This window comes from Pongo abelii, chromosome 18 (assembly GCF_028885655.2).
Source record: "Pongo abelii isolate AG06213 chromosome 18, NHGRI_mPonAbe1-v2.0_pri, whole genome shotgun sequence".
Taxonomy (NCBI): Eukaryota; Metazoa; Chordata; class Mammalia; order Primates; family Hominidae; genus Pongo; species Pongo abelii.
Window position 1 is genome coordinate 6,230,261 of NC_072003.2, and position 15,198 is coordinate 6,245,458.

At 41.9% G+C, this 15,198-nt stretch overlaps 1 pseudogene; it reads left to right on the top strand.

The window, feature by feature from the left end:
• Positions 1-14,141, top strand: part of LOC134760419 (small ribosomal subunit protein eS24-like) — a 100,608-nt pseudogene extending 86,467 nt beyond the window's left edge.
• The last annotated feature ends 1,057 nt before the right edge of the window (positions 14,142-15,198 follow it).

The following is a 15,198-nucleotide window of genomic DNA, read 5'->3' on the forward strand; positions in this document are numbered from 1 at the left end:
ATGATCATGCCACTGTACTCCAGCCTGGGTGAGAGAGTGAGACTCCATTGCTAAAAAAAAATAAATAAATAAAAGAGAAAAAAGTATTTCCCAGATAAGCAAAAGACTGTTTGTTTGTGCCTTGTTTGTTGTGGTGCTACAAGAAATGCTTAAGGGAGTCCTACATTGGGAAGCAAAAGAACAATATCTACCATCATGAAAATACATGAAAGTATAAAACTCACTGGTAGCACAGACACACAAAGAAGAAAGGATTCAAACATCACCTCTAAAGAAAACCACCAAACTGCAACCATATATAATGAGAGAAAAAAGGAACAATGGTGTATTAGTCTGTTTTCACACTGCTGATAAAGACATACCTGACTGAGACTGGGCAATTTACAAAAGAAAGAGGATTAATGGACTTACACTTCCACATAACTGAGGAAGCCTCACAATCACGTTGGAAGGCAAGAAGAAGCAAGTCATGTCACACATGGATGGCAGCAGGCAAAGAGAGAACTTCTGCAGGGAAACTACCCTTTTAAAAACCATCAGACCTTGTGAGACGTATTCACTATCATGAGAACAGCATGGGAAACACCTGCCCCCATGACTCAATTACTTCCCACCAGGTCCCTCCCACAATATGTGGGAATTCAAGATGAGATTTGGGTGGGGACACAACCAAACCATAGCATTCTGCCCCTGTCCCTTCCCAAATCTCATATCCTCACATTTCAAAACTAATCATGCCTTCCCAACAGTCCCCCAAAGTCTTCACTAAGTTCAGCATTAACTCAAAAGTCCACAGTCCAAAGTCTCATGTGAGACAAGGGAAATCCCTTCTGTCTATGAGCATGTAAAATCAAAAACAAGTTAGTTACTCCCTAGATACAATGGGGGTATAGGCACTAGGTAAACACAGTCATTCCAAATAGCAGAAAATTGCCAAAACAAAGGGGCTACAGGCCCCATGCAAGCCCAAAATCCAGTGGGGCAGTCAAATCTCAAAGCTCCAAAATGATCTCTTTTGACTCCATGTCTCACATGCAGGTCATGCTGATATAAGAGGTGGGCTCCCATGGCCTCGGGAGAAAAAAGGCCACAGCTCCACTCCTGTGGCTTTGTAGGGTATAAACCCCCTCCTGGCTCCCTTCGTGGGTTGGCATTGAGTATCTGCAGCTTTTCCAGGCACACAGTGCAAGCTGTCAGTGAATCCACTATTCTGAGGTCTGGAGGATGGTGGCGCTCCACTAGGTGGCGCTGCAGTAGGGACTCTATGTGGGCTCCGACCCCACATTTCCCTTCCGCCCTCCCCTAGTAGAGGTGGTTCATGAGTGCTCTGCCCCTGCAGCTAACTCCTGCCTGGACATCTAGGCATTTCCATACATCTTCTGAAATCTAGGCAGCAGTTCCCAAACCTCATTTTTTACTTCTGTGCTCCTATAGGCTCAACACTATGTGGAAGCTGCTAAGGCTTGGGGCTTGCACCCCCTGAAGCCACAGCCCACGTTGTACCTTGGCTCCCTTTAGCTGCAGCTGGAGTGGCTTGGACTCAGGGACCCTCGGCTGCTCACAGCAGAGGGGCCCTGGGTCCAGCCCACAAAACCATCTTTTCTTCCTAGGCCTCTGGGCCTTTGATGGGAGGCGCTGCCATGAAGACCTGTGACATGCCCTGGAGACATTTTCGCCATTGTCTTGGGGATTCACATTTGACTCCTCATTACTTAAACTTCTGCAGCCAGATCGAATTTTTCTTGAGAAAATGGGATTTTCTTTTCTATTGCATTGTCAGGTTGTGAATTTTCCAAACTTTCATGCTCTGCTTCCCTTATAAAACTGAAGGCCTTTAACAGCACCCAAGTCATCTCTTGAATGCTTTGCTGCTTAGAAATTTCTTCTGCCAGATACCCTAAAGCATCTCTCTCAAGTTCAAAATTGCACAAATCTCTACAGCAGGGGCAAAAAGCCACCAGTCTCTTTACTAAAACATAACAGGAGTCACCATTGTGCCAGTTCCCAACAAGTTCCTCATTTCCATCTGAGACAACCTAAGCCTAGACTTTATTGTCCATATAACCATCAGCATTTTGGGCAAATCTCTAGGAAATCTCTTCCAAATTTTCCCACAGTTTCCTGTCTCCTTCTGAGCTCTCCAAACTGTTCCAACCTCTGCCTGTTTCCCAGTTCCAAAGTCGCTTCCACATATTCAGGTGTCTTTTAGCAACACCCCACTTCTGGTACTAATTTACTGTATTGGTCCATTTTCACACAGCTGATAAAGACACATTCAAGACTGGGAAATTTACAAAAGAAAGGTTTAATGGACTTACAGTTCTACATTGCTGGGGAGGCTTCAAAATCATTGTGGAAGTCAAGGAGAGGCAAGTCACATCTTACAGGGATGGCAGCAGGTAAAGAGAGAGCTAGAGCAGGGAAACTCCTCCTTCTAAAACCATCAGATCTCCTGAGACTTACTCACTATCAAAAGAATAGCATGGGAAATACCTGCCTCCATGATTCAACTACTTCCCACTGGGTCCCTCCCACAACACATGGGAATTCAAGATGAGATCTGAGTGGGGACACAGCCAAACCATATCAAAAGGATATACAAAATAACCAGAAAACAATGAACAAAATGACAGGAATAAGTCCTCACCTATCAATAATAACTTCGAATATGGGTTAAATTACCTCCCTAAAAGATAGAGACAGGCTTAATGGATAAAAAGTGACCCAACAGCATCTACAAGAAACTGACTTCACTTGTAAAGACACACACAGACTGAAAGTGAAGGAATTGAAAAAGATATACCACACAAACAGAAATCGAAAGTAATCAGGAGTAGCTAAACTTACATCAGATAAAACAGACTTTGAGCAAAAAACTGTAAAAAGGACAAAGAAGGTCATTATATGGTAATAAAGGGATCAATTCACAACAAAGTATAACAATTCTAAATATTCATGCAACCAACACAAGAGCATCCAGACACACATAGCAAATATTATTAAATCTACAGGGAGAGATAGAGTCCAATACAATGATAGTTGAGAACTTCAATATCCTACTCTCAGCATTGGACAGTTCATCAAGACATAAAATCAACAAAGAAACATTAGATTTAAGCTACACTTTAGACCAAATGGACCTAACAGATATTTTCAGAATATTTCATGCAGCAGCAGCAGAATATGCAATCATCTCATCAACACATGGAACATTCTCCAGGATAGACCATATGTTAGGACACAGAACAAGGCTCAACAAAATTTTAAAAATTAAAATCATATCAAGTATCTTCTCAGAACACAATGGAATAAAACTTGAAATCAATAATAAGAAGAAATTTGGAAACTGTACAAATAAATGGACATTAAACATGCTATTGAATGATCATTGGGTCAATGAAGAAATTAAGATGGACATCAAAAATGTTTTTTAAACAGCAAATGGAAACACATTTTGCAAAACCTATGGGATACAGCAAAAGCAGTACTAGGAAGAAAGTTTATAACCATAAATGCCTACACCAAAAAAGTAGAAAGATTTCAAATAAACAACCTAATGATGCACCTCAAGGAACTCAAAAAGCAAGAACAAACCAAACACAAAATTAGTAGAAAGAAAAAATAATAAATAACATAGCAGAACCAAATGCAACAGAGATAAAAAAGAAATGCAAAGAATCAACTAGATAAAAGTTGGTTTTTTGAAAAGTTAAGCAAAATTGATAAGCCACTAGTGAGGTTAACCAAAAAAAAAAAAAAAAAAAAAAAGGAGATCCAAATAAATACAATCAGAAATGAAAAAGGAGACATTACAACAGTTACCAAAGCAACAAAAAGGATCATTAGAGGCTACTGTGAAGAACCATATGCTAACAAATTGGAAAACCTAGAGGAAAGGGATAAATTCCCAGACATACACAGCCTACCAAGATTGAACTAGGAAGAAATAGAAAACCTGAACTGACCCAAAATGAATAGCAGGTTTGAATCAGTAACAAAAAGTCTCCCAAAAGAGAAAGGCCCTAGACTAGGCTTTTATGCTGATTTCTACCTAATTTATAAAGAAAAACAAGCACCAATTCTTCTCAAACTATTCCCAAAAATTGAAGAGGAGGGAATTCTTCCTAACTCATTGTATAAGGCCAGCATTACCCTGATATCCGATCAAGACAAGGACACAACAAAAAGAGAAAACTACAGGCCAATATTCCTAATGAACACAGGTGGAAAAATTCTCAGCATAATACTACCAAGCCAAATCTAATGATGAATGAAAAAGATAATATACCATGATTAAGTGAGATTTATCCCAGCAATGCAAAGATGGCTCAACATACAGAAATCAATACATGTGATACATCACATCAACAAGATGAAAGGCAAAAACTATCTGATCATCTCAGCAGATGCAGGAAAATCACTCAGTAAAACTTACCATTCCTTCATGATGAAAACTCTCAACAAATTATGCATAGAAGGAACACTTCAACATAAGAAAAGGCATATATGACAAATCTACAGCTAACATCCTAGTCACTGGGAAAAATTGAAAAGCCTTTCCTCTAAGAACTGGAACAAGACAAGGATGCCCACTTTCCCCACTCTTATTCAACACAGTATGGGACATCCAAGCCAGAGTGGTCAGACAAGATAAAGAAATAAAAGGCATCCAAAATGGACAAGAGGAAGTCAAATTGTCTCACTTTGCAGATGACATAATCTTATACTTGTAAACAGAAAAACCAAAAGACTCCACCAAAAAACTCTTAAAATGGATAAATTAGGCTGGGCGTGGTAGCTCATGCCTGTAATCCCAGCACTTTGGGAGGCCAAGGTGGGTGGATCACTTGAGGTTGGGAGTTTGAGACCAGCCAGGCCAACAAGGTGAAACCCTGTCTCTACGAAAAATACAATTAGCCAGGCATGGTGGTAGGTGCCTGTAATCCCAGCTACTTGGGAGGCTGAAGAAGGACAATCGCTTGAACCTGAGAAGTGGAGGTTGCAGTGAGCCAAGACTGCATCACTGCACTCCAGCCTGGGCAACAGCATGAGACTCTATCTCAAAAAATAAAAAGTAAAAAATAAAAAATAATTTAAAAAACGGATGTATAATTCAGTAAAGCTTCAGGACACAAAACCAACAGACAAAACTCAGTAATGTTTCTATATACCAGTAACAAACCAGCTAAAATAGAAATCAAGGAAGAAATTCTATTTCCAATAGCTACAAAAATAAAATACCTAGGAATAAACTTAACCAAGGATGGGGGAAAAAAAACCCAAAAAACCTCTACAATGGAAACCACAAAACACTGATCAAATAAATTGAGAAGGACACAAACAAATGGAAAGGCATCTCATGTTCGTGGGTTGGAATAACTAATACTGTTAAAATGACCATACTACCCGAAGCAATCTAGAGATTCAGTATAATCCCTATCAATTATATTCTTCACAGAAACAGGAAAAAAAAACCCTGAAATTCACATGGAACCACAGAAAACCCCAAATAGCCAAAGCAATACTGAGCAAAAAGAACAAAGCTAGAAGCCTCACACTACCTGATTTAAAAATATACTGCAAAGAGACCGGGCGCGGTGGCTCAAGCCTATAATCGCAGCACTTTGGGAGGCCGATGTGGGCAGATCACAAGGTGAGGAGTTCGAGACCAGCCTGGCCAACATGGTGAAGCCCTGTCTCTACTAAAAAAATACAAAAATTAGCCAGGCCTGGTGGCAGGTGCCTATAATCCCAGCTACTCGGGAGGCTGAGGCAGGAGAGTAACTTGAACCTGGGAGGCAGAGGTTGCAGTGAGCCAATGTTGTGCCACTGCACTCCAGCCTGGGTGACAGAGCAAGACTTCATCTCAAAAAAAAAAAAAAAAAACACAGAAAATTACAAGTGTTGGTGAGGATGCAGAGAAACTAGAACCTTCATACACTGCTGGTAGGAATTAAAATGGTGTAGCCACTGTGAGAAACAGTTTGACAACTTCCCAAACAATTCTACATCGACTTGCCAAATGACCCAGCAATTGTACTCCTAGGTATAGGCCCAACTTGGGCTCTTTTAATCTATGGAAAATGAACTATGGGTACTTGGCAAGAACAAAGAGGGAGAGAGGCAGAAATGCTGCCATGAGGGCACATTGATTGGTCTCTAGTACACAAGGCTCCTAATGCAAATGGCCTCTAAGTGACTTCATCAGTTGCTCATAAAAAAATCACCCTCTTCTCCAATCGTGGCAGAAGAAATGTGGATTGGACCTGGTGAGCCACGGTAAGACTGACTGCTAAGCTTTATGAATGATGAGGGGAGTTGCACGTATAATCTTGACTATACTAGATTTTTTATTTTATCCACTGTCTTGAAAACCTAACTCTTGACTAACAACTGACTTTCCTGTGCTTGTTGTTGAGTCTAAGTAAATTTCCAATTCCACATAGTCCAAAGATGATGTGCTGAAAAATCTCTCAAAAGAAAAATGCGAAGAATACAGGGGCATAGTTATACGGCAAATTTTGTAGAATTAACGCAAATTGCACTTGTTGGTATAAAGCATAAAACATTTTCCTGGGTAAAGAAAAAAGTGTTCTTCATTCTAGTAGAGGCTGCAGGATGAAGCCGATAAAGGTGCTTGCCCAGCCAGACCTTGGGCTCTTACCAAATTTCTGTTAGAGTCAACTCGGATGGAGTCTGTATCTCAGTCATCTTTTTTTTTTTGACATGGAATCTCGGTCTGTCTCCCAGGCTGGAATGCAGCGGTGTGATCTCAGCTCACTGCAGCATCTGCCTCCTGGGTTCAAGCGATTCTCCTGCCTCAGCTTCCCAAGTAGCTGGGACTACATGTGCGTGCCACCATGCCCGGCTAATTTTTTTATTTTTAGTAGAGACGTTTCATCATGTTGGCCAGGCTGTGCTCAAACTCCTGACCTCAAGTGATCCGCCTGTCTTGGCCTCCCAAAGTGCTGGGATTACAGGAATGAGTCACCTTGTCCGACCTCAGTCATCTTTTTATCCTCCATACCTGGCAAGTCCTAGACACACTGTGGTTCCATACAAGTTTGTTGAATAAATAGGGGACAGATAGAAAGTGGGAACTCTGGAAGTAGAGAAGATTCCAGAAATTGTGCATATTTCCCAGAGACTGTGGCCAAATTCCTCAGTCCTGCCAGAGTTTCTCTATCTGAACTCAAACCTTACGTGTGGGCCCAGGTGCAGTGGCTCACACCTGTAATCCCAACACTTTAGGAGGCTGAGGTGTGCAGATCACTTGAGGCCAGGAATTTGAGACAAGCCTGGCCAACATGGTGAAACCCTGTCTCTACTAAAAATACAAAAATTAGCAAGGCATGGTGGTATGCACCTGTAGACCCAGCTACTCGGGGGGCTGAGGCACAAGCTTTGCTTGAACCCGGGAGGCGGAGGTTGCAGTGAGTCAAGATTATGCCACTGTACTCTAGCCTGGGCAATAAAGCAAGACTGTCTCAAAAGAAAAGAAAAACAAAACCCGTATGTGTGGACCCTGTTACAGAATTAATGTTTATATGGACAATATGTACATGGGTGTATGTTAAGCGCATGAGTCATCCACAAGATTTTAGCAAAGTCCATTTAGAAAGCTGAATGCATTGGGCTTCCACTTGCCTTGCTGCCTCTGTCCTCAGAAGGAGGCTTCATCCTTCCATGTAACCAGCAAATCCTTTATGCAGAGATGTACACAACACACTCTTCTCCTTGGCTATGACGCCTTGAAGGGCTACTCTTGGTGGCCCCTGGTGCTCATTTCAGAGTAGTTCAAATTAAGGTGATCAGCTTTCATGCCAATCACTCTACAAATCACTCCTATTATGACCAAATATTCTAAATGATTTATTGAACTATTACTTAAAGAAATGTGCACAAAGAAGAGGTCAGCACAGTACTTTTCTTACAAACTGAACATACTGGCCAGGCACAGTGGCTCATGCCTGTCATCCCTGCACTTTGGGAGGCCGAGGTGAGCAGATTGCTTGAGCCCTGGAGCTCGAGACCAGCCTGGGCAACATAGTGAGACCCCCCTCTCTACAAAAAAATAAATAAATACAAAAATTAGGCAACAGTGGTGGCACATGCCTGTAATTCCAGCTACTTGGGAGGGTTGAGGTGGGAGGACTGCTTGAGCCCAGGAGGCAGAGGCTGCAGTGAGCCATGACGGTGCCACTGTTCTCCAGCCTGGGTGACAGAGCAAGATCCTGCCTCAAAAAAAACAAAACAAAACCAAAAAAAACTGAACATCTCCATATTACCGACACTCAATTCAAGAAACGAAATATTACAGCCCCTTCCAGGATATTCCTGGGGTCTCTTCCATCTCTACTAACCCCTGACTACAAACAGCCTCCACCTATTTCACCTGACATCGTATTTTATGAAAGCAGCAGTTCTCAGATGGGGCTATTTTGCCCCCTGGGGACATTAGGCAATATCTGGAGACACTGGGGGTTGTCTGTACTTGGGGGGGAGTTGTGTTACTGCATCCAGTGAGTCCAGGGATCCAGGGATGCCGCTCAACATCCTAAAATGCACAGGGAACCCCCACACAAACAGAGAAATTGCTGAGCCAAAATGTCAGCAGTGTCACAGCTGAAACCCTGACACACAGAATCACACAGTATCTGCTCTTTCGTGCTCAGGATCTCTTTCATTCTAATCATTTCATAGGAAACAGAAATGTCATTTGGAGGCAGGTAGAGTCCAAAAAGAAGATACAGAGTGTTTTTTTTTTTAATCAGCCTGGTGCTTTTAGAGCTAGGATTTGGTTTCCATTCTTTCTGTCTCATTTTCAAGTGATTTTTCTTCAAATGGCATCTGCTGGACTCAAGACCCGGAGATCCCCACAAAGCTGAGATTCACATGGGAATTTTGTACACACTCACACAGGTATACACTGCCATTTACATGCAGAAATCCACCCACAGATACACACATCCGGAGACCAAGACAGAAAGCAAACTCCACCATAAAAGCACAGTCCCCTGAACAGGAGAAATGCACCACTCACTCCAGGGAGGTACCTATTTGTTTACTTCAGCCTCTGATAGTCAGGCTGTTGCCAAGCCCAGCTCTGAAAGTCTTCCCCTCTAGGAAAGAGAGATGGATCTTTTCTTTACTCAAGAATATAGACCTAAAAAAAACAAACACTTCTGCATCTCAAAGCAGGCTCTACCTCCTGAGCTACACATATTGATGAGCATTTTAGTGTCAATTTTCTTTTATTTGAACGGGAGAAAAATATAACCTAATTATGTTCTTACTGACAGTTTGGAATCAGTCACACTAAATCCTATTCTCTGGGTTCTCAGGATTAAGGTGTTTAATTTGGGGGACAACAAAGCAAAAGCATTGGTCGTGTTTTAATGTAATCAATACCGAATATATCTAAGGGGTTCAAGTATCACTGTAGCAAGAAGCTCATTCTGCAGTAAAAGGGGGATTCTGCCACTAGGATTGACTTAGGGTGGTTCATGGCTGCACCGTTTTATCAATGTCTCTTTAAGGGTCCATGGAATGTGGAATGGGAAAGACTGAAATAGTCCAAGTCTTGGCTAAGCTTCTATTAAGGGGTGTTAGGAGCTGATAAAATAACCTGGTCTTTACAGACATCCCACACTGTAGTTCTCTAAGCTACAGAATCTCAGATTTTTCTATTTTATAAACCAGTAAAAATATTTTTTTAATTTGAGAACCAACATAAGGTTGCTATTTTTTTTTTCTTTTTGGTAAGAAGGAACTTTTTTAAACTACCAGTTTAACACACACACACACACACACACACACACACACACACAGAAATTCCACCATGATTGGTCAGAATAGGTGAGGTTTTGCTGCAATAACAAACAACTCCTAAATCTTGGTAACTTCAAACATCAGAAGTTGTTTTTCTCACTCATGCTACATCTGCAGGGAGGTGCGGGGGCTCTGTTTTCCATCAAACTTGCCCTAAGACTAAGGCTAATGGGGGTTGCATTACCTCGAGTATCACCAAGCAGGGAACAGAGGGAGAAGAATGCCAGAGAGCCCTGTACTAAGAATTAAATGCTCCAGGCTAGAAGTCTCACACTGCACCTCTGCCCCAGCCTAATGGCCAGTACTAGCCACATCCCCTCCCCCACCACAGGGCAATGCATGAAGACAGGAGGATTGGATACATTACAAATTTCTACCCCATGGCATTTCATAAAGGAGAAAAAATGCAAATACAAAAATGTTTTAATAGAATAGAATATGTATATTTTTAGAACAAAGAACAATCCTCCGAAAAGGACAGCTGGTGGTCTTTCACCAATGGGCACATTTCTGTGACATTGTCTCTGTTTTTCTATTTTATCCTTGACCCATGAACATTTTATACAGATGGTCCAAAGAACACCATTTGGGGACCACTGCTCTAATCAGGTGATGAAAACGGCCCCAAGAACAGAGCACATTCTCCTTAGCAGGGCCAGGGTGACCACGTTCTCACCATTAATGCACAGACATCCACCTGCAGCATCCTCACATCCGAACATCAAACGGTGGCTCTCTATAGCTTGATTCTAATGCCCCTTGATCTTCATCATCACTGTAAAGCTCTCTGGCCCCAAGATCTAACATCACCACTCTAGCTACATCCTGGAACTGTTCCCCTCTCCTACCTCCTCATCCCTCTAAACTTCTCTTCACAACCTCATGTTTCCTTCTTGCTTTACCTTCCTGCTCAGCCTGGACCTTACAGTCACCTTCTTCTTGTAATGTTCTCCTAAACTCGTTCTTCCCTGCCTTCTGCCACACCCACCTGGAAAATTTCCATACCCCATTGATGACTTGCCTTGCAACTGCCCAAGGGCTGCTGAATGATACTGGAAAGACTCACAGCATGGATCTGGTAGTTCCACTAAATAATCTCACCATCCAACTCTAGGGTAGACTTCACTTCTGTTCAGCAATATTTTTAAGCATCACAAATAAATTCCAAACCATATTTGCTAGAACAATTGACTTTAAACCTCTTCCGTATCTCAAAGCCCCCCAAACCCATCCCTAGGGGTTTCAGAGCCCACTCAGAGTTGAGTTCTCTCAACTCACTTCCATCTTACCCCTAGATCACTGTATCTTGACCCTCTTCCTCTGCCTTTCCCATCTCATAAGGAGAAGCATCCTTCTCCTTTCCCAAGCTACTTTCTCCACTTGCGCCTCATTTGAGACCTCCCTTTATCACCCATTCCCTTGGAACTCCCATGACTCACCACCTTCACTCCTCATTTCACTCATATTTTGCACCATGTATGTGCCAGACGTTTAACATATAATCATGCTTAAGTCTCCACATGCTAACAAGAAAAACCTTGATTATCCCTGCTATGCCCTCAAGTCATTACCCTCCCCGCTCCCTTCCTGTGTTCCCAAACATTGTTGATCTTCATCAATCCCTGTGATACAGATGGCTCCGAAGTTTGCATCGTATTAGGTTGGTGCAAAAGTAATTGTGGATTTTGCCATTAAAAGTAATGGCAAATATAGCAATTATTTTTGTACCAGCCTTGTATCTTTTCTCCTTCTACCAGACTTTGTCCCTGAGCCATCTCATCACTCATAACTACCTCCTCCATGCAGTTGATTCCCAGATCTGTATTATTCTACCGAAAGTCCATTCCCCAACTTTCTCGGCTAGAATAACAGAAGCCCAATTAGAATTCATGCTACCAGTTTCCCACCACCACCACCACCATCGCCTTGCCATTGTTAGCAAAACCATCTCTTCAGTGGAGCTCAAAGATTTGTAATCACCCACTCCCCAGAAAGATAACTTCAGACTCAGCCTAGAAGTAAAGATCATCCAGATATGGCCTCAACTACCCTCCAACCCATGTCCCCAGTGCATCCCTTTGATGCCCCCTTCAGTGGAGTTAAAATGGTGTCAGTCTTTTTCTTTTCACATACTCCTGGTGTTCTTCCACAAATACAATTTTCACCTCTTGAATATTTTCAAGGATTCTCCATGCTACACACAGTGAAATCCAAACTCCCCATCAGGACCCCAGTCTTCCCAAACCCTCTTTGCACTTTTCTGCCTCCATGCTTTTCCTTGGGCAGTCCTCTTCTGTAATATAACCTTGTGTATTACTCTGGGTTCTCCAGAGAAAGAGCAGAGAGATAGAGGTAGAGCTATACACATAGAGAGAGACAGATTGGTTTGTTTTAAAGGATGGCTCACATGTTTATGGAGGCTAAGGAGTCCTGGAGTCTGCAGCCAGCAAGCTGGAGACCCAGGACAGCCAATGATACAGTTCCAACTCGAGTCCAAATCTAAAGTCAGGAGAGGATTGATGTCCCAGCTCAAATATAATCAGGTAAAAAGAGCAAATTGTCTGTGACTCTAACTTTTGGTTTTGTTCAGGCCTTCAGTGGATTGCATGAGGCTCACCCACATTGGGGAGGACAATCTGCTTTATTCAATCTACCAATTAAGTGTTATCCTCATCCAGAATACCTCAGAGACACACCCAGAATAATGTGTAGTCAAAAATCTTGGCACCCCACAACCCAGTCAAATTGATACATAACATTAACCATCATGTCTTGCTTCTACTCTCTCCCCATTACTGCATGTCCAAATGCTTCCCTTATTACAAGAGTTAGTTCAAATGTCGCCTCTTAACTAAGCCTTCCCTGCTAACCCCAAATATTAATAGAATTGCTTTCTCCCTTCTCTGATGTCTCAAAATATGTTGTGAGTTTCTCTTTTAATGTATTTATTACAAACTCCCTTATAAAGCAAGACAGTGATTCCCGGACAAATTACCAAAAGAGTATAAAAGAAGTCTTCTTTGAGTGTGAAATATCTCATGGAATATATCATATGGCCTCTTCATGAAGAAACTACTGGGAGAGAAGAAGACAAGATGGAAGAGGCCAGGGAAAGGGGGTTAGTACAAAGCACAATGAGGCTGGGCTCATACAGTGGCTCACACCTGTAATCCCAGCACTTTGGGAGGCCGAGGCCGGCGGATCACGAGGTCAGGAGATCGAGACCATCCTGGCTAACAGGATGAAACCCCGTCTCTACTAAAAATACAAAAAAGTTAGCCAGGCATGGAGGTGGGCACCTGTAGTCCCAGCTACTCAGGAGGCTGAGGCAGGAGAATGGCGTGAACCCGGGAGGCAGTGCTTGCAGTGAGCCGAGATCACACCACTGCACTCAAGCCTGGGTGACAGAGCAAGACTCCATCTCAAAAAAAAAAAAAAAAAACTCAATGAAACGTCAGTGGATGGGTGCCTATAATTTCTAAGGGAAATAGAGTATAATCCAAGAATTTTATAGCCAGCTAAATTATTGCCCAATCAAAATAGGCAAAAGACACTATCACATGCTCAAGAACTTACAGAATACAGTATTTCTGAGCTCTTTAAAAAAAAAAAAGCCTTCATAATAAAATTTAGTCAGCCAAGAAATTAAAAAATAAGCAACTTGTGAATTGAATGACCATGACAAAAGGCTAGTGATGAGAGGTGAATCCATTTAAAAATAGGACTATGACTGCAGAACTGAAAGAAATGGTGGTCAACTTTAACAACATAAAACAACCTAAAAATAACTAATTTCCAGGGGTAAAGGGAGAGACTGTAGGAAGTAGAAGTGATAATGCCCTTTATGAAGTCAGTTAATCAGGTCTAAAATTGAAACTTGGTTTTAAATATATAACTTCTTGTTTATTTTCCTCCCTAACTACCTGAGGATCAACCGCCATGATGAACGACACAGTAACTACCTGGACCAGGAAGTTCATGACCAATCAACCGCTCCAGAGGAAACAAATGATCACCAAAGCCCTTCACCCCGGGAAGGCAACAACATGTAGAAGACCACAATGGATGTCATCTTCATATTAATAGTTGGACTCAGAACCCACTTTGGTGGTGGTTAAACAATGGGCTTTGGCATGCTATCGGGTTCTTTGAATTATGCAAAAAAAATGAACTCAAACATAGACTTGCAAGACACGGCTGGCATGAGAAGACGACGACCTCAAGAAAACAGCAAAAGGAATGCAAGGGCAGAATGAAGTCAAGAGGCTGCAAAGGCCAGTGTCGGTGCTGGCAAAAAGCAAAAGGAGTAAAGATTTTGCAATGACTTTATTTGCAGTGACTGTACCAATTTTTCATGAGATGGTCATCAAGTGTAAAGACTTCTACATATATATAAAACATCTTAATGTTTTTCATCATCTTTGATTTCTTAGATGTTCTAGAAACTGATTTTTGGTAAGAAAAAAACTACATTTATTTGAGTTGACCAGTTCCTTCAGTTTCACTTCCACTTCTTTTTCTTCTGATAAATTTAAACAGCATTCAATTTGCTACTCCTTGTTTTTAAAATCTCATTTTGTGTGATCGCTGTTCACTTAATATTAAGGAGGTTTATTTCTTGAGGTCATGAGATTTGACGTGACTTCTCTCCCTTTTTGTACTTTTCAGTATCCATTAATTTTTTTGAGACAATGTCACCAATGTCCTTCATATTAATATTTGGACTGAGAACCCATTTTGGTGGTGGTTAAACAATCATCACCCACATTGGAGTGCAGTGGTACGATCTCAGCTCACCAAACCTCTGCCTCCCAGGCTTAAGCGATTCTCCTGCCTCAGCCTCCCCCGTAGCTGGGATTACAGGCACGCAACACTACCGCCTGGCTAATTTTTGCATTTTTAGTAGAGATGGGGTTTCACCTTGTTGGCCAGGCTGGTCTTGAATTCCTGACCTCAAATGAGCCACCTGCCTTGGCCTCCCAAAGTGCTAGGATTACAGGCATGAGCCACCGTGCCCAGCATTTTCTGTATTAAATTTTTAAAAACACAACATTTAAAATAAGTCATTCTTTTTGATTCTACTTTGTATTATAGGTATCCAAATACTCACCTATTCTCTCTTATGTGATGACAGACTTGTTGATATGTCATTTCATTTTGTGGCTCCAGCCCCAGGGATTCTGACTCTGATTCTAAAGGGTCTGCAAGCAGAGCGAGCAAGCCGCCTGGATGATTTTCTTACAGGTGTTTTAAGGGCAGGAGTTTGAGACACGCTGATGCAAAAGAACGAACCCTCAAGGAAGTTGGCCGTACATGTATTTTCCTTCCTAGCACTGGAAATGACAGAAAGACTATCCAATCAGTACC